The sequence below is a fragment of the Salvelinus sp. IW2-2015 genome, linkage group LG9, assembly GCF_002910315.2.
Source record: "Salvelinus sp. IW2-2015 linkage group LG9, ASM291031v2, whole genome shotgun sequence".
NCBI lineage: Eukaryota > Metazoa > Chordata > Actinopteri > Salmoniformes > Salmonidae > Salvelinus > Salvelinus sp. IW2-2015.
Genome location: NC_036849.1, coordinates 25,751,667 through 25,777,029, shown reverse-complemented (window position 1 = coordinate 25,777,029; position 25,363 = coordinate 25,751,667). Strand labels below are relative to the sequence as shown.

Below are 25,363 nucleotides of genomic sequence, written 5' to 3'. Positions count from 1 at the left end.
AGGCTCTGTATGACTACGCTAGGTATTGTACTTATTTCACCTGATGAACAGTAGGCTCTGTATGACTAGGCTAGGTAATGCAGAGAAAACAACACTGAAGAGTAAACATAATATAAATGATGACTACATATAAATACCACTCAGTGCTAACATGCCTGTTGTTGTAGCAAGTACACTTTCACTAGTGCAAGTCTGCCTCTGCATAGCTGTGTGGCATTAGAGCAGATTCATGCTTCTTGCATTTGCATGCCTGCATCATCATGAGTTTGAGCATGTCTCCTTCCCGTCGTGATTGCACACAGCTCACTCCTGGGTGGTCTGATGTGGTGTGGGGTCTCCTCAGCTGTTGTCCAGGGCTGGTCGGCGCTGTGTGGACCTGTCGGCTGTGACCTGGTCAGGGCTGTGGACCTGGTCAGGGCTGTGGACCTGGTCAGGGCTGTGGACCTGGTCAGGGCTGTGGACCTGGTCAGGGTGTGGACATGTCAGGGATGTGGACCTGGGGCAGCTGTTCTTCCAGTAGTGTGAACTGGCTGAAGGTGTCAGGGCAGGAGACGTCAGAGACGTGGCATCTGATCAACAGGGGAAAGACGTGGTCCACCACCTCACACAGACCACCATACCTGGCAGGGACACAAACAGAAACATAATTCACTTCATTGTTCATGACAGACACACAGACAGAGAGAGGAAGAGAGAGCTACTGAGGCGAGAGAAACAGAGACAGACAAAGACAGATGAAGAAAGATACGAAGGAGAAAGATAGAGGGATGAAGAGAAAGAGAGAGATGTCTGACTTACGATGAGATGTTGGTCTTAAGCGTGTTCCCACTACACACCAGTATCAGCTCTCCCTTGGGGTTGACTGTGAAGATCCTGTTTAGGGGAACGCCCACCTCCTTATAGGAATACACATCCTAAACAACAACAACTTTAACAACAACCCGGCATACTATCCAAAAACACGCATACAACAACAGCTGCAACAGTAGCAAACAGAATATTTAGGTTGCAAATAGCCTTTTGGCTGAATCTGTCACATTTACAGATCGGTTAATTACTGTGCATGGTTCCAGTCAAAGGAATCTAAAAAGTAGCCTAAGGTAATGTGTGCAGTGATGGAGGGAGCAGGGCTCTCACCGTGGCTCTGTTGCCAAAGGCTGCGTAGAAAGGCTCAGTGTTGGGGTAGAACAGCTGCTTGATGTCGGTCAGACACTGGATCTTAAACCGCTCAGGCTTCTTCTCTATCACCTCCCTACAGGAAGGACAAGAAGGACGGGACAGGACGGATGGCATGGAATAATCGTTATACAATACAGGGAGAGCTAGTTCTATTATATCAGCGGCTGTACATCGTTACATATGATTGTTCACTTTTGTGTTTGACTCTTTGATTCTGCTGTGTTTATTTTTACGATGATGATGGTGATGAACGATGGTGTGTGAGTGTATGTGTTCCTCACCTGTGCAGAGCTGAGAACAGACTGCTGGGGCTGAGTAGGACAGGTCCAATAGGCAGCATGGTTCCTCTCTCGTTGACCCAGTGTAGATACCCTCTTGTCATATCAGCCATACCTATGGCCCTCGCTGAGCAGTACATAAACTTATAACCATTCCTAAGAGAGAGAGAGAGAGAGAGAGGGATAGAGAGAGAGAAACAAATCGTATTTTGATAAACTCCCATATCTACTGGGTGAAATACTACAGTGTGACATCACAGCAGCAAGATTTGTGACCTGTTGTCACAAGAAAAGTGCAACCAGTGAAGAACAAACACCATTGTAAATACAACCCATATTTATGCTTATTTATTTTCCCTTTTGTACTTTAACTATTTGCACATTGTTACAACACTGTATATAGACATAATATGACATTTGTAATGTCTTTATTCTTTAGGAACTTTTGTGTAATGTTTACTGTTATTGTTTATTGTTTACTTCACTTTTTTAAATGATCTACTTCACTTGCTTTGGCAATGTTAACGTAAGTTTCCCATGCCAATAAAGCCCCTTGAATTGAATTGAAAGATAGAAGGATAAGTAGAGCAAGAGAATGACATTGAATTATTCTACTGTCTCAGTGTTTCCTAAGAGCGATGGAGGGGACAGTAGTTTAACTAATGAGCGTCAGGGACAGGGCTGCCTTCATGAGGGTGCAACGTACTAAACCTTGTAGATTGAAACACCATGAATAAAGTTGATATGATTCATTGATCTTACGTTGAGCCCTATTCTAAATGTGACCTAGGTTTCATTACTGTAATGCTCATCTATAGTTATTGAATGACACTTGTGGGAACTCACTGGCTGACTCGGTGGTAGAGGCGGGCAATGCCTTGATGGGTCCAGTCTTTACCCAGCGTGGGAAGAATGTGGCCCAGGGTGTCCGACCTGAAAGAGAGGACACACGCACACGCACACACAAACCTCATTAGACTACCATTAACAGAGATATAACATGATCACACATAATTGCCAATAAAACTCATGTACACACACACACACACACACACACACACACCTCATTAGACTACCATTAACAGAGATATAACATGATCACACACAATTGCCAATAAAACTCATGTACACACACACACGCGCACACACACACACACACACACACACCTGGTGATGGTGCCGTCAATGTCTGAGATGATGATCTTGTCGTCCCAGCTCCAGAGGTAGATGGTGCCCTGGCAGCGGCAGGTGCCCTGGTACTGAGTGGTCACACTGAACACCACCTCATTAGGACCCACCTTCAACTGCAGACTGGCCTGAGGACACAAAGACTACATTACCCATACACCCTCTAACTTTAACCCTGCTACTGAGTGGTTCAACTGCAGACTGGCCTGAGGACATAAAGACTACATTACCCATATAGACTAACTCTAACCCTGCTACTGAGTGGTTCAACTGCAGACTGGACTGAAGACTACATTAGCCAGACACTCTGAACACAACGTCGCCAGATAAAGAGGTGAGAAGTATTGTTTCTCACCAGCTGCTCTGGGGTCAGTCTGAGGGTCTTCCTGTAGCACACACTACCGGGTGTGAGAAGGGGCTCGGCCTTGCAGGATTCCGAGCCCTGATTGGACAATTTGTGGTCCTCATCGCTGGAGGAAGACTCCTCCTTCATTCTGTCATGACAACAGTTCAGCTATAAATAATTTTTTTACTTTATAACCAGAATATAAACACTATATAAAACATATAAAACAATGTAGTACACATGACTTCATAACAGAATATAAACACTATATAAAACATGATAGTACACATGACTTCATAAACCAGAATATAAACACTATATAAACATGTAAACACATGACTTTATAACCAGAATATAAACACTATATAAAACATGTAGTACACATGACTTCATAACCCGAATATAAACACTATATAAAACATGTAGTACACATGACTTCTATAACCAGAATATAAACACTATATAAAACATGTAGTACACATGACTTCATAACCAGAATATAAACACTATATAAAACATGTAGTACACATGACTTCATAACCAGAATATAAACACTATATAAAACATGTAGTACACATGACTTCATAACCAGAATATAAACACTATATAAAACATGTAGTACACATGACTTCATAACCCGAATATAAACACTATTATAAACATGTAGTACACATGACTTCATAACCAGAATATAAAACACTATATAAAACATGTAGTACACATGACTTCATAACCAGAATATAAACACTATATAAAACATGTAGTACACATAACTTCATAACCAGAATATAAACACTATATAAAAACATGTAGTACACATGACTTCATAACCGAATATAAACACTATATAAAACATGTAGTACACATGACTTCATAACCAGAATATAAACACTATATAAAACATGTAGTACACATGACTTCATAACCAGAATATAAACACTATATAAAAACATGTAGTACACATTTTCAGGGGTGGTTTCCCGGACTCATTTTAAACCTAGTCCTGCACAAAAAAACAAACTCAAAGGAGAATTGGTTCATGAAACCGACCCTTTCTGTATAACGTATATGAGGATCTGTAAACTACAGTATATAAACATGTATTCAAAATAATGAAATTCTATTGCACATTATAAGCTTTTCCGGTGTTAGAGAAGTGTAGTTACCCGTTGACTGAAGCCATGCTGAGAGAGGTCTCACCCTCGTCTCCAACTCCTGTCTCAGACACTGAGTCCTGGGGTAAAACAACCAGTCACACACTCATACAACAACCAGGACATTCTAACAAATATAACACGCCCGTCAACTAGGCCTCCAATACTGTAACTTCTGCAGACGTTTCCTAGTTATAGTTATGTTATAGAGGTTTGTTCAGGAGGTGTGTGTTACAGAGGTGTGTGTGTTACAGAGGTGTGTGTATTTGAGGTTGTACCGATTTGAGTCGCTGTTCCTGCTGCGCCATGAGAACCACCAGCGGCCTCCTTTCTTGGGCATCTTCTCCTCATGATGTTCTCCACTGAGGCCTGGAACAAACGCACACAGTTCCTGACCAAAACCACAACTCATCAAAACCACTGGAATGCAAAAACACAGAGATACAAAAACCCAAATGCAAAAACGTGAAGCTAGTGTCATATGACTGGACGATGGCGATCTAAGGAAGCGAGGCAGAGGGAGGGAGACACAGAGACAGAGAAAAATAGGAGAGAGAGAGAGAGAGAGAGGGGAAAACACACAAAGAGACGTACAGACAGACAGATATGCTATACCCAACAGGCAGACAGACAGATATGCTATACCCAACAGGCAGACAGACAGACAGACGTATATGCTATACCCAACAGGCAGACGTACAGACAGACAGATATGCTATACCCAACAGGCAGACAGACAGATATGCTATACCCAACAGGCAGACAGACAGATATGCTATACCCAACATGCAGACAGACAGATATGCTATACCCAACAACAGACAGACAGACAGATATGCTATACCGAACAGGCAGACAGACAGATATGCTATACCCAACAGGCAGACAGACAGATATGCTATACCCAACAGACAGACAGACAGACATATATGCTATACCCAGCACAGACAGACAGATATGCTATACCCAACAGACAGACAGACAGATATGCTATAACGAACAGGCAGACGTCAGACAGACGATATGCTATACCCAACAGACAGATATGCTATACCCAACAAGGACAGACAAGATATGCTATACCCAACAGGCAGACAGACAATATGCTATACCCAATGGCAACGACAGATATGCTATACACTAACAGGCAGACAAGACAGATATGCTATACCAACAAGACAGACAGACAATATATGCTATACCCAACAGGGCAAGACAGACAGATATGCTATACCCAACAGGCAGACAGACAGATATGCTATACCCAACAGGCAGACAGAACAGATATGCTATACCCAACAGGCAGACAGCAGATATGCTATACCAACAGGCAGACAGACAGATATGCTATACCCAACAGGCAGACAGACAGAATATTCCTATAACCGAACAGACAGATATGCTATACCCAACAGGCAGACAGCACAATATGCTATACCAACAGGCAGACAGACAGATATGCTATAACCAACAGGCAGACAGACAGATATGCTATACCCAACAGGCAGACAGGACAGATATGCATATTACCGAACAGGCAGACAGACAGATATGCTATACCCAACAGGCAGACAGACAGATATGCTATACCCAACAGGCAGGCAGACAGATATGCTATACCCAACAGGCAGACAGACAGACATATAGATATGCTATACCCAACAACAGACAGACAGACAGTGGACCGACAGACAGACAGACATACAATACCCAACAGACAGATGGGATGGATTGACAGACAGACAGACAGACTCAGACATGCTGTACACAACAGACAGACGTACAGACAGACAGATATGCTATACCCAACAGGCAGAAAGACAGATATGCTATACCGAACAGGCAGGCAGGCAGGCAGGCAGACAGACAGACAGACAGACACAGACAGACAGACAGACAGACAGAGGAAACTGAAGGGACCCACAGGGCTGGAGCTGAACAGACTGGGTAAACAGTACGAGAAGAGGCCAAAGGCAGTGGACACACAACTCAGACAGGAGTACTGAAGACACATAGGGGCCGGATGGGAGGTGAGATGGAGGGAGAACAAATGGAACAACAAAGGGGGAAAAGACTTGAGTGTGAGGACGATGTGGTTAAGGAGAATGCTTTTCAGTGTGCAGGAAGTTCAAACGAGACAGAGGATGTAGGAATTCATACAAAAACAAAACAAGGCCAGACACAGAACTGGGCCCCAGATTTAGCAGGTACATGGGTTACATTTGGACTGCTTTTTTTTACATTGCCATACGATTAATGTGACATATGATAAACCTCAGGTAAAACCACTCAGGTACAGAGCACTATATTTGAGATCAGCATATATTCTCGTCTACCAGCCGTGTAGCCCAGATGCTATGCTAATGGAATGTTGCTAATGTTGTGGAGGTCTTACCATTGGCAGGGGCTTCTGATACACCTGCATAGCCAGCATCAGAGGGGCTGCAGTGGTCCAGTTATAGTACCTGGAGGAGAAAACACAGACATATGATCATTGTTGAATCTCCAGTTTCTACATTTCTTATCAGAAGTACTATATTTGACAGCACACGAAGGGTGTTCTGTACATTACATACTTTCCTGTCCGGGATGTGGTCAGGACAACATATACAATCGGGATTTTGTCTATGGAATAGGTCAGATATATGAATGGAGGATAGTGTGTCCTGATTAATCAACAAAAATCACATCCCTGCCATCTTCACTGCTATGATGCAGAGTTGGAGGTATTTTACATACTTGGTTCCTATCTTGACCACCAGGTTGGGATCGTCAATGATGGAGGGGTTCTCAGTGAACTGCTGGTAAGAGATGGCTCTCTCCTCAAACTGTTCTGTAGAGACACACAGACAGGAGAGGGTTAATATAACTGTTCTGTAGAGACACACAGACAGGAGAGGGTTAATATAACTGTTCTGTAGACACAGACAGAGAGAGTTAATATAACTGTTCTGTAGAGACACAGACAGGAGGGTTTAATGTAACTGTTCTGTAGAGACACAGACAGGAGAGGGTTAATATAAGTTTCTGTAGAGACACAGACAGGAGAGGTTAATATAACTGTTCTGTAGAGACACAAGACAGGAGAGGGTTAATATAACTGTTCTTTGTAGAGACACAGACAGGAGGGTTAATATAACTGTTCTGTAGAGACACAGACAGGAGGGTTAATATAACTGTTCTGTAGAGACACAGACAGGAGGGTTAATATAACTGTTCTGTAGAGACACAGACAGGAGAGGGTTTCCCTTCCATCTGATCTCACACCAATTAGTAGATCTGAGCAGCAAATAGATGTAGCTACAATTTGAACAGTATTGAGATGCAGCCCCTACCTCTTGTGATCTCTCTGTTGTCAGTGAGACCTCCACAAAGGGAGATGGCGATGTTGGGCATGTCTCCCAGCTGGTCAGAGTAGCTGTCCACGCCGCTGTCCATCCCACTGCTGCCCACCGACTGAGGGGATTGGTTGGCACTCCGCACTCCCGTTTCCAAGCCTCCTCTCACCGAACCACCCCCGTCACTAAGGAACAGGGTCATAGGGTCAGGAGTGTAGGACAACTCTGTGCGTAGGACAGGATAGGTGAGTGTGTGTATGTGTGTGCGTAACAGGTGTGTGTTTGTTACTGATGTGTGTGTGTGGGTGTGTTGAGTGTGTGTGTCACGGCTCTCGTCATAATGAGGATCGGACCAAAGCGCAGYGTGGTAAGTGTTCATGATSTTTTATTAACCAAAACACTTGAACAAAATAACAACGTGAAGAAACCGAAACAGTTCTGTAAGGTGCATAAACTAAACAGAAAACAACTACCCACAAAACACAGGTGGGAAAAGGCTGCCTAAGTATGATTCCCAATCAGAGACAACGATAGACAGCTGTCCCTGATTGAGAACCATACCCGGCCAAAACATAGAAACAGAAAACATAGAAATAACGAAACTAGAATGCCCATGCCCACCCTAGTCACATCCTGGCCTACCCAAAATAGAGAATAAAAGCCTCTCTATGGCCAGGGCGTGACAGCGTGTATATGTGTGTCTCAATCGAAAGGCTGGAATGGAATCAATGGAGTAAAAGGATGTTCATATGTTTGATGTGCTTGATACCATTTATTTAATTCCAGCCATTACAATGAGCCCACCCTCCTATAGCTCCTCCCACCAGCCTCCTCTGATGTGTGTGTGTGTAATAGGTGTGTAAAGCGCATTCGGAAAGTACTTAGACCCCCTGACTTTTTCCACATTTTGTTATGTTACAACCTTATTCTAATACCCCATAATGACGAAGCAAAAACAGGTTTTCAGAAATGTTTGCTAATTTATTAAAAAAAATATATAAATGAAATATCACATTTACATAAGTATTCAGACCCTTTACTCAGTACTTTGTTGAAGCACCTTTGAAAGAAATTACAGCCTCGAGTCTTCTTGGGTATGACGCTACAAGCTTGGCTCACCTGTATTTGGGGAGTTTCTCCCATTCTTCTCTGCAGATCCTCTCAAGCTCTGTCAGGTTGGATGGGGAGCGTCGCTGCACAGCTATTTTCAGGTCTCTCCAGAGATGTTCGATCGGGTTCCAGTCCGGGCTCTGGCTGGGCCACTCAAGGACATTCAGAGACTTGTCCCGAAGCCACTCCTGTGGTGTCTTGGCTGTGTGCTCATGGTTGTTGTCCTGTTGGAAGGTGAACCTTCGCCCCAGTCTGAGGTCCTGAGCGCTCTGGAGCAGGTTTTCATCAAGGATCTCTCTGTACTTTGCTCCATTCATCTTTCCCTCGATCCTGACTAGTCTCCCAGTCCCTGCCGCTCAAAAACATCCCCACAGCATGATGCTGCCACCACCATGCTTCACCGTAGGGATCGTGCCAGGTTTCCTCTAGATGTGACACTTGGCATTCAGGTCAAAAGTTCAATCTTGGTTTCATCAGACAAGAGCATCTTGTTTCTCATGGTCTGAGAGTCCTTTAGGTGCCTTTTGGCAAACTCCAAGTGGACTGTCATGTGCCTTTTACTGAGGAGTGGCTTCCATCTGGCCACTCTACCATAAAGGCCTGATTGATGGAGTGTTGCAGAGATGGTTGTCCTTCTGGAAGGTTCTCCCATCTCCACAGAAGAAGTCTGGAACTCTGTCAGAGAGACCATCGGGTTCTTGGTCACCTCCCTGACCAAGGCCCTTCTCCCCCGATTGCTCAGTTTGGCCGGGAGGCCACCTCTAGGAAGAGTCTGGCGGTTCCAAACTTCTTCCATTTAAGAATGATGGAGGACAGACATTTTTTGGTACCCTTCCCCAGATCTGTGCCTTGACACAATCATGTCTCGGAGCTCTACAATTTCTTCAACCTCATGGCTTGGTTTTTGCTCTGACATGCACTGTCAACTGTGGGACCTTAATATAGACAGATGTTTGCCTTTCCAAATCATGTCCAATCAATTGAATTTACCACAGGTAGACTCCAATCAAGTTGGAGAAACATCTCAAGGATGATGAATGAAAGCAGAATGCACCTGAACTCAATTTCATGTCTCATAGCAAAGGGTCTGAATATTTCTGTTTAGAAATTTTTATAAATGTTCAAAAATGTCTGAAAACCCCTTTTGACTTTGTCATTATGGAAAATTGTGTGTAGATTGATGAGGGATTTAAAAAATATATATTTTAGAATAAGGCTGTAACGTAATAAAATGTGGAAAAAGGGAAGGGGTCTGAATACTTTCCGAATGCACTGTATGTGTGTGTGACAGGTGTGCCTGTAAGTGTGTGTGTGTAAGTTACAGTTGTGTTACCTTTTGGGGAAGTAGAGAGCGGCCACATCTGGCTCCAGCTCAGTGATGTCATCCAGGTAGATTCCATCAGAGCCCAGGTGGTGGCTCCTCTTGTCTGCAGGTACAGCGTCACACGTTACCATGGATACAATGATTGACAAGGTATTACTTTCATTCATTAAGTTGATATGAAACTAATGGCTGAGGCATTCATATCTACAGACGTGAAACTAATGGCTGAGACATTCATATCTACAGACGTGAAACTAATGGCTGAGACATTCATATCTACAGACGTGAAACTAATGGCTGAGACATTCATATCTACAGACGTGAAACTAATGGCTGAGACATTCATATCTACCGACGTGAAACTAATGGCTGAGACATTCATATCTACAGACGTGAAACTAATGGCTGAGACATTCATATCTACAGACGTGAAACTAATGGCTGAGACGTTCATATCTACAGACGTGAGTGACAGTTTGAATAAAAATTCTGTCATCTAAACTGACATATATATTCTGTCTGTCCTCTCCTTCCAGATAATGGTTCAGCTACTCAACCATGCCTGTCCATGAACACTGATTACAATAACATATAACATATGCCGTTTAGCAGACGCTTTTATCCAAAGCGACTTACAGTCAGTCAGTCATGTGTGCATACATTTTACGCATGGGTGGCCCGGGGAATCAAACCCACAACCCTGGCGTTGCAAATGCCATGCTCTACCAACTGAGCTCAATGCTCTACCAACTGAGCTCAATGCTCTACCAACTGAGCTCCACGCTCTACCACCTGAGCTCCATGCTCTACCAACTGAGCTCCATGCTCTACCACCTGAGCTCCTGCTCTACAACTGAGCTCCATGCTCTACCAACTGAGCTCCATGCTCTACCAACTGAGCTCCATGCTCTACCAACTGAGCTCCATGCTCTACCAACTGAGCTCCATGCTCTACCAACTGAGCTCCATGCTCTACCACCTGAGCTCCATGCTCTACCACCTGAGCTCCATGCTCTACCAACTGAGCTCCATGCTCTACCACCTGAGCTCCATGCTCTACAACTGAGCTCCATGCTCTACCAACTGAGTTCCACACTCTACCAACTGAGCTCCATGCTCTACCAACTTAGCTCCATGCTCTACCACCTGAGCTCCACGCTCTACCAACTGAGCTCCACGCTCTACCACCTGAGCTCCACGCTCTACCAACTGAGCTCCACGCTCTACCAACTGAGCTCCACCCTCTACCAACTGAGCACCACGCTCTACCAACTGAGCTCCATGCTCTACCAACTGAGCACCACGCTCTACCATCTAAGCTCCATGCTCTACCAACTTAGCTCCATGCTCTACCATCTAAGCTCCACGCTCTACCAACTGAGCTCCACGCTCTACCAACTGAGCTCCATGCTCTACAACTGAGCTCCACGCTCTACCAACTGGCTCCACCGCTCTACCACCTGGCTCCACGCTCTACCATCTAAGCTCCACGCTCTACCAACTGAGCTCCATGCTCCACCAACTGAGTCATACAGGACACCCTAACCCTGAATGTGAAATAAAACAGATCATTACAGAAGCAGACTTGTAAGCTGCGTACCTTCCTCTTAGATGGGGAGTCTGTGTGTCTGACCGTGTTGTCCCTATGGCCCCCCTCATCCAGTTCTGACAGCATCCTGGAGGCCACCAGTCCCTCCACCTCTCTACAGGCTGCCCATACTGCCTCCATGTCTCCTCCAGGCCAAGACCCGGCCCAGACCCGACTCCAGACCCGGCCCCAGACCTGGCCCCAGCCATGTTGTCCTCGGGCTGGGGAACGTACAGAGTGAGGACGGGGGGCCGCTGTCTTTTTGGCTCTGGGACTGGATCTGATCAGAGGGGCCACCGTCTCCAGTGATGGTTCTGAAGTGTGTGCTGTCACACACAGGGATGGTGACAGGGGACATCATCAAAGAATTTTGCATCTGGAACGGAGGGAAGAAGGAGGGCTAGAGGAGGAGAGAGAGAGAGGGAACGAGAGAGAGGAGAAAGAAGAGAGAGAGAAGCAGGACAGAGCAAGGGAGGGAGGTTAGGTTTGTAGATAGCGAGGACAGACAGAGAAGAGATAGCAGGACAGAGCAAGGGAGGGGAGGTAGGGTGCTTAGAGTAGGAGAAGACAGAGAGAGAGAGCAGGACAGAGCAAGGGAGGGGAGGTAGGGTGTAGATAGGAGAAGACAGAGAGAGAGAGCAGGACAGAGCAAGGGAGGGGAGGTAGGATGTAGATAGGAGAAGACAGAGAGAGAGAGCAGGACAGAGCAAGGGAGGGGAGGTAGGGTGTAGATAGGAGAAGACAGAGACAGAGAGAGAGAGGGGAGATGTGTGGTTAGCGTGTCCTCAGCTGCTCTCATGGAAGATGATTAAAGAGATTAAAGTCTGCAAACATCAGTCCTGATTTCTGGATCAATGTGTGGACATAATGCCTCCCATTTTGTGTCCTTTCTTTCCTGTTCTGTCTCTCTGAATCTGTCTCCCCTCCCTATATCCCTCTCTCCCTATATCCCTCCCTCCCTCCCACCCTTCAACCCCTCACTCCGTCCCTTCCCACCTCCCTCCCTCTCTCTGTACCTTGGCAGCTTGTGGCAGCTCTCCCCAGGCCCACATCATCTCAGGGTTGTCTTTGCTCTGATTGGTCAGCTCTGAGTCACTCTTTGGAGTGGAGGGGCTGGAGCCGCCTGGGCTGCTTGGTAACAAGTCACATAGAGAGATGTGATTGGTTGAGCCAGTACTACACTGATTCATGGACATCAACAATACAGTACAAAGTCTCTGCTGGTTCGCATGGTTTTAGACTATAATGTAGTAGGTCTATAAAGAAAGGATAACTTTTAAGCCTTAATGAAGCTATACTAATAAGTGAGATTGGATGGTGAGATAAATAAAATAAAATTTGATTAGATTTTTATCACATGCGCCGAATACAACTGGTGTAGACTTTACAGTGAAATGCTTGCTTCCGATCCTTTCCCAACGATGCAGAGTTTAAACAATAATAATACAAAATAAAATAGTATAACTTACCTGATAGGAGAAGGGAAGAGAGAAGTCTGCTGTGGACAGGAGATGGACAGACCACCGCTAGGAGGGATAGACAGAGTATGTTCTATCAGAGGACTAAAGGAAGAGAGAGATGGGGATGGAGAGAGAGATACGGGCAGGGAGGGAGAAGCGAGATAGGGATTGGGGACGGGAGAGAGAGAGAGATGGGAGGTAGAGAGAGATGGGCGGTGGGGGTAGCAGGGGAGGGAGGGAAGAGAATGGGGATGGGGAGGAGAGAGGAAGATGGGATGGTGAGGGAGAAGAGAGATGGAGTGGGGAGGGAGGAGAGAGAGATGGAGGGAAGGAGGAGGGAAGAGAGAGATAGAGGAAGAGATGGTAGGGAGGGAGAGAGATGGGGATGGGGAGGAGAGAGATAGGGATGGGGGAGAGAGATGGGGATGGGGGAGAGAAGATGGGGATGGGGGGGGAGAGAGAATGGGGATGGGGGAGAGAGAGATGGGGAATGGGGGGAAGAGAGATGGGGTAGAGGAGGGGGAGAGAGATGGGGATGGGGAGAGAGAGTGGGGTGTGGGGGAGAGATGGGGATGGGGGAAGAGATGGGGATGGGGGAGAGAGATGGGATGGGGAAAGAGATGGGGATGGGGGAAAGATGGGAGGGGAGAAAGATGGGGATGGGGGAGAGAGATGGGGATGGGGAAGAGATGGTAGGAGAGATGAGAGAGTATGGGATGGGGAGAGAGATTGGGGGATGGGGGAGAAGAGATGTGGGATGGGGGGAGAGATGGGATGGGGGGAAGATTGGGGATGGGGAGAGAGAGATGGGGTGGGGGAGAGAGAGGGCGATGGGGAGAGAGAGATGGGATGGGGGGGAGACAGATACGAAGAGAACAATGTAAGCCATATGCAGTTCTTTCTATTCTACAAAGGCATCTGACCAGATCCTGCATGAGTACAACAACTGTTAATTATTCTGTTCTGTTTTGATCTTGTGGGTGTATGTGTGTGTGTGTGCATGCATGTGTGTGTGTGGTTGGGTCATGTGTATCTACCTCTGCGAGTGTGCCCAGTCTGCGTCAGGGCGTGTGTATGTTGTGTTCTGGGTGTAGGTGCTGCTCAACACACTGGACTTAGGCCCCTGCTCTTTCATAAAGAGCCCGCTGGGAGTAGAGGCCCTGCAGACAGAGAGAGACCAAACATACATATATAGAGAGAGAAAAGAAGAAGGGAGACAAAGAGAGAGAGAGAGAGAGAGAGAGAGAGAGAGAAGAGAGAGAGAGAGAAGAGAGAGAGAGAGAGAGAGAGAGAGAGAAGAGAGAGAGAGAGCAGAGAGGAGAAGAGAGAGAGAGAGAGAGAGAGAGATAGAGAGGGAGACAAAAGAGAGAGAGAGAGAGAGAGAGAGAGAGAGAGAGAGAGAGAGAGAGAGAGAGAGAGGAGAGAGAGGAGAAGAAAGACAAAGACAGAGAGAGCGACAAAGAGAAGAGAGAGGGACATTAACAACAAACAAACACACATCAGATGAATGAGAGAGAATAAGGAGGGTGCAACAGACCTGGTTACTTCAGGCTTGTTACCCAGTCTCAGCCAGCACCCAACTAGCACAGGGACGTGTGTGTCACACACACAACACACACAACACCACACACACCACACACACACACACACAACACCACACCCAACCCCACACACACAACACACAACACACACAACACACACCACACACCACACACACACACAACACACACACACACACACACACACACACACACACACACACACACACACACGCGTTGTACATGAGTGAAAATAGTGTTGATGTAAGGACTATATGTACTGTAATCACCTGCTGGCGTTGTTATCGTGCTCTTGCTCCTCATCAGTGCTCATATCGATGGTGAACATGTCCTCATCCTCTGAGTGCTCCCCACTCTCCTCCCGCCTCCCTCCTCCGCTCTCCCGCGCCTTCTTCCTCCTCTTCCTCCTCTTCTTCATCATCATCCCTCCTCCTCCTCCTATGGTCTGCTGGGAGCTCAGGACCGAGAGGGAGGTGGGGTCAGAGAGGCGAGACATGCCCTTCCCCAGCTGGGCTTCCATTAGCTCCGCACCCTGGGACACAATAGGTGATGTTGCCAGGTAGGACGGAATCCCTTCCTTTTGGGGACAGGAAATAGAAAACAGGAAGTGAGGTCATGATGAAACATTCTTTAGTAATCAGCCATGGAAGTACATTTTGACCAAATATTATAAGATAGTATAACATATTCAGCTCTTCTAATCTTCAAGGTACACCAGGTGAGTAGACTGACTGGCCAATCAGTAACATGAATCAGCCAATGAACTATCAGATTCCGATAAGCAGTAGCACGTGAGCCCTCCAGGCCTGCAGTTGAATAGTCCTGACCTGCAGTGGAATAGTGCTGACCTGCAGTTGAATAGTTCTGACCTGCAGTTGAATAGTCCTGACCTGCAGTTGAATAGTCCTGACCTGCAGTTGAATAGTCCTGACCTGCAGTTGAATAGTCCTGACCTGCAGTGGAATAGTCCTGACCTGCAGTGGAATAGTCCTGACCTGCAGTTGAATAGTCCTGACCTGCAGTTGAATAGTCCTGACCTGCAGTGGAATAGTCCTGACCTGCAGTTGAATAGTCCTGACCTGCAGTTGAATAGTCCTGACCTGCAGATACATGATGGCGCCGACGGAGATGGCAGCGTCGCGACTAGCTCTTAAGCAACTCTGCATTATTTTGTTTGTTTATGTACTATTATTTACGTTATTAGCTCAGGAATTGTTTGTTTTGTGTCATTACATACAGCCGGGAAGAACTATTGGTTATTAGAGCAGCGGTAATTCACCAGACACCAGGGATTGTAACATGCTCAGCTTCACGGAAACATGGTCCTCTTGAGATATACTGTCTGACTCTGTAAAGCCAGTTGGGTTCTCAGTACATCACACCGACAGGAACAAACATCTCTCCGGGAAGCAGAAGGGCGGAGGGATATGTTTTATGATTAACGTCTTATGGTGTAACTGTGATAGCATACAGGAACTCAAGTTCTTCTGTTCAACCGAACTAGAATATCTCACAATCAAATGCCGACCGTACTATCTCCCGAGATAATTTTCATCAATAATAGCCAAAGCGGTCTATATCCCCCCAAGCGGATACCACGACGGCCCTCAAAGAACTTCACTGGACTTTATGCAAACTGGTAACCACATATCCTGAGGCTGCATTACCAAACAAATTTGAGGAAAAGGCTCTCAAAAATCTATCAACATATTGATAGCTGTACTCGCCCTGCTACAACCCTCGACCGTTGCTATACTACCTTCCAGAATGCATATAAGGCCCTCCCCCGCCCTCCATTCGGCAAATCGGACCACGATTCCATCTTGCTCCTCCCCTATAGGCAGAAACACAAACAGGAAGCACCCGTAGTGAGGACCATTCAATGCTGGTCTGGCCAATCGGAATCTATGCTTCAAGATTGTTTTGATCACGCGTACTTGGATATGTTCAGAGCAGCTTCAGATAAAAATATTGACACATATACTGATACGGTGAATGAGTTAATCAGGAAGTGTATAGGAGATGTTGTACCCACTGTGACTATTAAAACCTACCCCAACCAGAAACCATGGATAGATGGGAATATTCGCGCAAAACTGAAAGCGCGAACCACCGCATTTAAACAGGGCAAGAAGACTGGGAATATAGAAAAATACCCTAGACCCACTTCAATTTGCTTACCGCCCCAATAGATCCACAGACGATGCAATTGCCACCACACTGCACACTGCCCTGTCCCATCTGGACAAGAGGCATACCTATGTAAGAATGCTGTTCATTGACTATAGCTCAACATTCAACACCATAGTACCCTCCAAGCTAATCATCAAGCTCAAGGCCCTACGTCTGAACCCCGCCTTGTGCAACTGGGTCCTGGACTTCCTGACGGGTCGCCCCCAGGTGGTGAAGGTAAATAACAGCACCTCCTCTTCGCTGATCCTCAACACTGGGACCCCACAAGGGTGTGTGCTCAGCCCCCTCCTGTACTCCCTGTTCACCCATGACTGCGTAGCCAAGCATGCCTCCAACTCAATCATCAAGTTTGCGAAACAACAGTAGTTGGCTTGATTACCAACAACGATGAGACAGCCTACAGGGAGGAGGCGACGGCTCTGGGAGTGTGGTACCAGGAAAATAAGCTCTCACTCAACGTCAACAAAACAAAGGAGATGATCATGGACTTCAGGAAACAGCAGAGGGAGCACCCCCCTATCCACATCGAAGGGACCGCAGCGGAGAAGGTGGAAAGCTTCAAGTTCCTCGGCATACACATCACTGACAAACGGAAATGGTCCACCCTCACAGACAGTGTGGTGAAGAAGGCGCAACAGTGCCTCTTCAACCTCAGGAGGCTAAAGAAATTTGGCTTAACACCTAAAACCCTCACAAAATTTTACAGATGCACAATTGAGAGCATCCTGTCAGGCTGTATCACCGCCTGGTACGGCAACTGAACCGCCCACAAACGCAACGCTCACCAGAGGGTGGTGCAGTCTGCCCAACGTATTACCGGGGGCAAACTTCCTGCCCTCCTGGACACCTACAGCACGCAATTCCATAGGAAGGCCAAAAAGATYATCAAGGACATCAACTACCCGAGCCACGGCCTGTTCACCCCAATATCATCCAGAAGGCGAGGTCAGTACAGGTGCATCAAAGCTGGGACCGAGAGACTGAAAAACAGCTTCTATCTTAAGGCCATCAGACTGTTAAACAGCCATCACTAGAACATCAGAGGCGGCTGCCTTTAGACATAGATTAGGAATCACTGGCCACTTTTAGAAATGGCTCACTAGCCACTTTAATAATGTTCCGTGTCTAGTATTACTTATCTCAGATGTAGAAACTGCACTCCACACTATTCTACGGTATCTTAGTCACTTTTAAATTGTGTTTACATATTGCATCACCCATTTCATATGTATATACTGTATTGTATTCTATACTACACCACTGACTGTTAAACAGCCATCTCCAGCACGTCAGAGGCTGCTGCCTATAGACATAGATTAGGAATCACTGACCACTTTAAGGAAATGAAACACTAGCCACTTTAATAATGTCTTCATATCTTGCATTACTCATCTCATATGTGTAAACTGTACTCTATACTATCTTAGTCACTTTAGTTGTGTGTAAATATTGCATCACCCATCTCATATGTATATACTGTACTCTATACTAAGCCACTGTATCTTAGTCCAATGCCACTCTGACATATATGTATATATATTCTTAATCCATTCTTTACTTAGATTTACGTGTATTTTGGGTATATGTTGTGGAACTGTTAGATATTACTTGTTAGATATTACTGCACTGTCGGAGCTAGAAGCACAAGYATTTCGCCACACCCGCAATAACATCTGTTAAATACGTGTATGTGACCAATACAATGTGATTTGATTGGATGTGTAGTAAGATAGGCTGCAGCTGCAGCACCCTACAATAGGAGGTCTATCCCTGTGAGGGATCTAGGGGGTTAGGAACACACACACAGATGGTAAAGATTTCCTCTGCTAAGGAAATACACTAGGAACACATGTGGTGTGTGTGGGTGTGTGTGTGTGTGTGTGTGTTGTTGTGTGCGGTGTGGTGTTGTGTATGTGTGTGTGTGTGTGTGGTAGCAGGGAGGCCTAGCAGCCAGTACAGAAAGGTTGGGGGTTTGAAACCCACGCTGACAAGGTGAAAAATCTGTTGATGTTGCCCTTAGAAAGACATTAACCCTAATTAGCCCCAGGGGTGGAGGTAACAATAGGTTCTACCTTGATTACATTGGACATACAGTCTGTGAATACATGAACAGACTCTCTGAATTAAACTGTTTCACCCTCAACTTCTCTATATCTATACAGCAGTTACTGAACAAAAATATAAAGGCAACATGTAAAGTTGTTGGTTCCATGTTTTCATGAGCTTGAAAAGATCCCAGAAATGTCCCATATGCACAAAAAGCTTATTCTATAAAAAAGTAAGTATTCATGCCACTGACAGGTGTGGCATATCAAGAAGTGATTAAACAGCATGATCATTACACAGGTGCATTTAAGAATGATGAAGACCACTGTGTTCTTGGGGCCTTCAATGCTGAAAGAAATGGTTTTGGTACCCTTTCCCCAGATCTGTGCTCGATTACAATCATGTCTCGGAGCTCTAAGACATTTCCTTCGACCTCATTGGCTTGTTTGCTCTGACATTCCACTGTGTCGTGTCTTGGTATCGTTTAAATTGGAGATTTATAGTTTTTATCATAGATTCCTATAATTAGGGATACGCGCCTTGGGTAATAGCGTAACTAATTAACTCATGATTCGAGGGCACAGGGAAAGTTATTAGATTACAAGGTTATTATTTCCCAATTAACCTTTCAGATATTTTAATATCTGATCAATAGTCCTCTCATTAATGATTCATTTACTCTACCTTACGTCAGTCTCATTCCAAACGTCCGGTAAATCGCTGATCTGCACGAACACCAGTCTCACTATGAGTTCATCCATACATCAATTGTCTTAAATCATTATTATTACTAACTAATTAATTCACAGAAAATGCTATAACAAACAAACTTATAAGTAGTTACATGAAAATGGGAGAAATGCCCTAGTGGGCTAAACCGCGCATGGCGCTGTTAACAAGGGGAAAGTTGCATGTTCGACGTAAGATTCACTACAGAGTCCATTATTATAACAATTGGACATGCTAATCCTTACAAATGAACGCTCACTCATTCGGGAACAATTGCAATCAATATATATATAGTTACGTCCAGTGTGTGTGTCGCCTTGGTCGTTGGAGAAAAGTTCGTTTTGGTTGGAGTGAAGTTCTGTTCAGGTTGTGGATTGTTCTGAGGACATTCGTTAAAGAATGATTGTTTTCGCGGGTGTCTTTCTTCGCGTTCAATGATACAGAATTCCTAGCTGTCAGGACTAGTAATCAATATCCAAAACCTGTTATTATTGGTATAAGAGTTTTAACCACGTGTTTATAGAAAGTAATTCTACACTTCGTTGCTCCTCCTTGGAGGATAACATGGTCTTAATGGTAATTTCTTTAAAAGTTGGCTTTATTCAGATAGCAGAGAGGGGTGGTCCCATGGTCTCTGACCACAACTGCTCAGGGGCGGTCCTTGGATTTAGTCAAATACAACCGGGAGTTGTATTTTCCTTAATTAAACAGTTCAAAATCATATTACCACAATTATAACAAACATATCATACTCACTCATTCATTTTTACAAAACACACAGATGTAAACTTCATATCTGAGGTTATATATAAACAGCGGTATGGTAATGTGGCCCACAGTTCTCTTCCTGAGTTTCTCACATGAGGACAAATGGACTTGTTAATAGCTGGACTCCTCACCGGCCTTTAATACTTTTTCCGGAACATGAAATCTGTTCGTACCTCAAGTTCTGTGAGGTGGAAGAGAATTCCTTTGTCCTGAAAGTTTACCCTCTCTCTTAATACTGTTTAGCCATGAGGAGATCCTCAGGAATTTACAACGTCTCTCTGTGATCACAGCATGGGTTGAAGGAGGAAAGGGGGAGGCAGGGAGAGGGGGATGGGGTTTGCTATACCCACGCAGGCAACGTCATGACAACTGTCAACTGTGGGACCTTATATAGACAGGTGTGTGCCTTTCCAAATCATGTCCAATCAATTGAATTTACCACAGGTGAACTCTAATCAAGTTGTAGAAACATCTCAAGGATGATCAATGGAAACAGGATGCACCTGAGCTCAATTTCGAGTCTCATAGCAAAGGGTCTGAATACTTATGTAAATAAGGTATTTCTGTTTTTATACATTTTAAAAAGTTCTCAAAACTTGTTTTTGCTTCGTCATTATGGGGTATTGTGTGTAGATTGATGAGAAATTAATTGTATTTAATCAATTTTAGAATAAGGCTGTAGTGTAACAAAATATGGAAAACGGGAAGGGGTCTGAACACCTTCCGAATGCACTCATAATTTAAGAACCTGAGGCATACTGCAATGACTATCAAACTACACTACACACGGACACACACATGTATACACACATGCAGTCAAATGCACATGCCCACAGAGAAGCTAATACCAAATAAATGGCTGTATGGACAGACATATTAGCAGCCAGCGCTCTGGACACAAGATGTTAGGTCACATCATTCATCTTAACATCCTGAAACCTACATCATTATTATAATGTCATGCATATTCATGATGCCCAGTCCACATGGGTTTATAACACACTGTATATGCTTTATCCAAATGAAATGGACCACTCAGAGGGTAGACACGGTGAATCAGGGAGAGGACAGACCCCTGAACGTGTGTGTTTGTGGTGTGTTTGTGTGTGTATGCTGTGTGTGTATGCTGTGTGTGTATGCTGTGTGTGTATGCTGTGCAGCGGAATGTAGAAAAGGGATTTTTTTGTCCATAAATAGGGTTGTTATTTTTGGCTGGGTCAAAGAGGAGGATTAATCCCAGAGAAACAAGATCTGTACAGTACAACCAAAACACACACTGTAAACTGAAGAACTCACTGGACGTGGAAAAGATATATAGCCACTGTCAGGAACAGCTCAATAGTGATACTTAGAACATGTTTCTGCATGAAATCCCTCGGTTGTTAGAGGGGAATAGACTAGGAAAGGGAGAAGGAGAGGAAGGGAGGGGAGAGAAGAGGGGGGAGTAAGGAAAGGAGACATGAGAGGAAAGGAAAGGGGCGGTTGTAGCAGGGAGGAGAGAAGAGGGCAGCTGAGAGGAGAGGATGTAGCAGGGAAGTGGGGTGGAGGGAGGAATGGGAGTCCGACTCAGACAGTCACGACAGCCCAGTTAAACTAAACCTCAGATTATAACAGCTCTGGTTTAATCCCTCACTGGAGAAAAGACCAAGCATCATCCCTCTATCCCTTTATCATCATTCTTCTCCTTCTTCTTCTTCCTCACCATTATTAATTCTCTCCTCTCCCCCTCTCCTCTCCCATCTTCTCTCCTCCTCTCCTCTCCTCTCCTATCTTCTCTTCTCCTCTCCTCTCCCATCTTCTCTTCTTCTCTCCCATATTCTCTTCTTCTCTCCTCTCCTATCTTCTCCTCTCTTCTCCTCTCCCATATTCTCTTCTCCTCTCTTATCCCATATTCTCCTCTCCTCTCTTATCCCATCTTCTCTTTTCCTCTCCCATCATCTCTTCTCCTCTTTTCTCCTCTCCTATCTTCTCTTCTCCTCACTTATCCCATCTTCTCTTCTCCTCTCTTATCCCATCTTCTCTTCTCCTCTCTTATCCCATCTTCTCTTCTTCTCTCTTATCCCATCTTCTCTTATCCTATCTTCTCTTCTCCTCTCTTATCCTATCTTCTCTTCTCCTCACTTATCCCATCTTCTCTTCTCCTCTGTTATCACATTTCTTTCTCCTCTCTGCTATCCACTTCTCTGTTTCTTCCCCATCATCTCTTCTCCTCTGTCTCCTCTCTCTCTTCTTCTCTCTTCTATCCATCTTCTCTTCCCTCTCTTATCCCATCTTCCTCTATCTCTCTCTCTCATCTCTATCTTCTCTTCTCTACTTAACTATCGCACTGCTTCTCTTTCCTCATTCTCTATCTTCTCTTCCTCTTCTTATCATCTTCATTTTCCTCTCTTATCTCATCTTCCTCTCCTCTCCATCATCTCTTCTCTCTTTTCTCCTCTCCCTCCCATTGTTCTATCTCCCTATCTCTTCTTTTCCTCTCCATCTTCTCCTCTCCTCTCTTATCCCATATTCTGCTTCTCTCTTATCCATCTTCTCTTCTCTTATCCGTATCTTCTATTCTCCTCTCTTATCCCTCTCATCTTCTCTTCAATTCCTCTTCTCCGCTCTCTTTCTCTCTGCCCATTATCTTTTCCTCTTTTCTCCTCCTCCCATCTTCTCTTTCTCTTCTTCTCTTTCTACTCTCTTATCTACTTTCAGTTTCTATCTCTTATCATCCTCTCCTCTCCTCTCTCTCCTCTCCTCCTCCTCTCTCTCCTCTCCTCCTCCTCTCTCTCTCTCTCTCTTTCTCTCCTCACTCTCCTGTGTGATGGTTATTATATGGTAAGGAATTGGAGCTCTGGGTAAGAGTGTATTCTGAAGCTCAGAGCACAATACTGAGATGGATAATAGAGTGCCAATAAGAGTGAGGGTAGTTAACTTATAAAAACACAACTGTCGACTTTGACTTCAAACGAACTGTTCAATTGGGCATTTCCACTTACTAGTAAATGTCATTATCGTAGGGTGTTACGGCTTTCGTTTATTCTCATTGTTCTTTTGTATTTTGGTATTCATTCTTATTAAAAGATATTGATACGTACCACGCTGCATTTTGGGTCCTCCTCTCCTTCCACATACGAAAGCCGTTACAGTAGGATTTATTTATAGGACTCTATTATAGTATCTATGAAATTATTACAGGATTCTTTCTCGCCATCTGTCGCTAAGATGGTGTCTCAAAAGTTCACACTAGCACACTGTTTATAGTATGCAATGACTTAGGTGTATGCATGGCGGGTGCATCACTTGATACTAAGTAGTGGTGAGATCACATCACTGGGATCTGAGTTTCTATCTTAAACTTTTTGGCCATGACCCTGATTGAATTCTTCAATGGTTCTTGGCCTGGTGTGGTGTGTGTGTGGTGTGTGTGTGTGTGTGTGTGTGTGTGGTGGTGGTCGTGTGTGTGTGTGTGTGGTGTGTGTGTGTGTGTGTGTGTGTGTGTGTGTGTGTGTGTGTGTGTGGTGTGTGTGTGGGGTGTGTAGTGTGGCCTTGTCTAGACATGGAGTCCATTCTGTTCCCATCCTGTCCAGGATCCAGTTACAGCATGTGTCCTCATTGTTTGTTTCCAGGGAAAACCGCTCACATAACTGAACATGCACCAAGTCAGTTCACTAGGCTACAGTCTTAGAAAAAAAGGTTATATTTATCCTTAAAAGGTCTCTTTGGCTGTCTCCATAGGAGAACCCTTTAATAAACCCTTTTTGGTTCTAGGTAGAACCCTTTCAGTTCCATGTAGAACCCTTTACACAGAGGGTTCTACCTGGAACCAAAAAGGGTTCTACCTGGATCCAAAAAGGGTTCTCTTATGGGGACAGCCGAAGAACCCTTTTGGAACCCTTTTTTTAAGAGTGTACTTTTTCTACTCCCTCTCAATTCCATTCAATAACATTTCAATTCAATTCAAAGGGCTTTACTGGCATGAGAAACATATGTTTACATTGCCAAAGCACATCTTCTCTCTCTGTGTTCTCACTCTCTGTTCTCACTCTCTGTTCTCTCTCTGTTCACTCTCTGTTCTCACTCTGCTCTCTCTCTGTTCTCTCTCTCTCTGTTCTCTCTCTCTGTTCTCTCTCACTCTCTGTGTTCTCTCTCTCTGTGTTCTCACTCTCTGTTCTCTCTCTGTTCTCACTCTCTGTTCTCACTCTCTGTTCTCACTCTCTGTTCTCTCTCTGTTCTCTCTCTGTTCTCTCTCTGTTCTTCTCTCTGTTCTCTCTCTCTGTTCACTCTCTCTGCTCTCTCTCTGTTCTCTCTCTCTGTTCTCTCTCTGTTCTCTCTCTCTGTTCACTCTCTCTGTTCTCTCTCTCTGTTTCGGGGGCCGTGGTTGAGTGTGTGTGTGTGTTGGTGTGTGCATACGTTTGTGGTTGTGTGTGTACATACCAGTGTGTTCTCTGTCTCCTTGACGAAAAAGGCCTCTCCGTTCTCCCCCAGCTTCATTTGCAGACTCACAGGCTCTCCATTGATCTCTATGTCCACCTGAGACACAGATGACACCAACCATCACTATACCGTTCAATCTCACTCCATCCCTCTCTCTCTTTCCTCTGCTCTGCCCTCCATCCCTCTCTCTCTTTCCTCTGCTCTGCCCTCCATCCCTCTCTCTCTTTCCTCTGCTCTGCCCCTCCATCCTCTCTTCTCTTTCCTCGATGGGCTCTACCCTCCATCCCTCTCTCTCTTTCTTCTTGCTCTACCCTCCTCTCCTCTTTGTTATTGCGTACCACGCGTGTCCCATCTCTCTCTCTTTCCTCTGCTCTACCCTCCATCTCTCTCTCTTTCTTCTGCTCTTACCCTCCATCTCTCTTTGTATTCGTACCACGCTGTCTCCATCTCTCGCAATCTACCAGATTCTCTGTCTCTCCACAGCTCTCCCATCCACCCTCCTTTTCTATTTTTTTCTTTCCATTTTTCTCTTTCTATCTACAATAAATATTTCTCTCAGCAACTCTCATTGTCATTTTGTCTGTGTCAGCTCAGGTCAAGGACAGCTACAGTATACGTGGCAGAAAAATGAATGTCTAATTATCTCTGCTCCTTCATCCCCCTTTTCTCCCTCTCTTTTCTGTG

The 25,363-nt window shown here is 45.0% G+C and overlaps 1 pseudogene; it reads right to left on the bottom strand.

Moving 5' to 3' along the window:
• Positions 1-13: 13 nt before the first annotated feature.
• LOC111969048 (phosphatidate phosphatase LPIN1-like) overlaps positions 14-25,363 on the bottom strand; it is a 43,237-nt pseudogene continuing 17,887 nt past the window's right edge.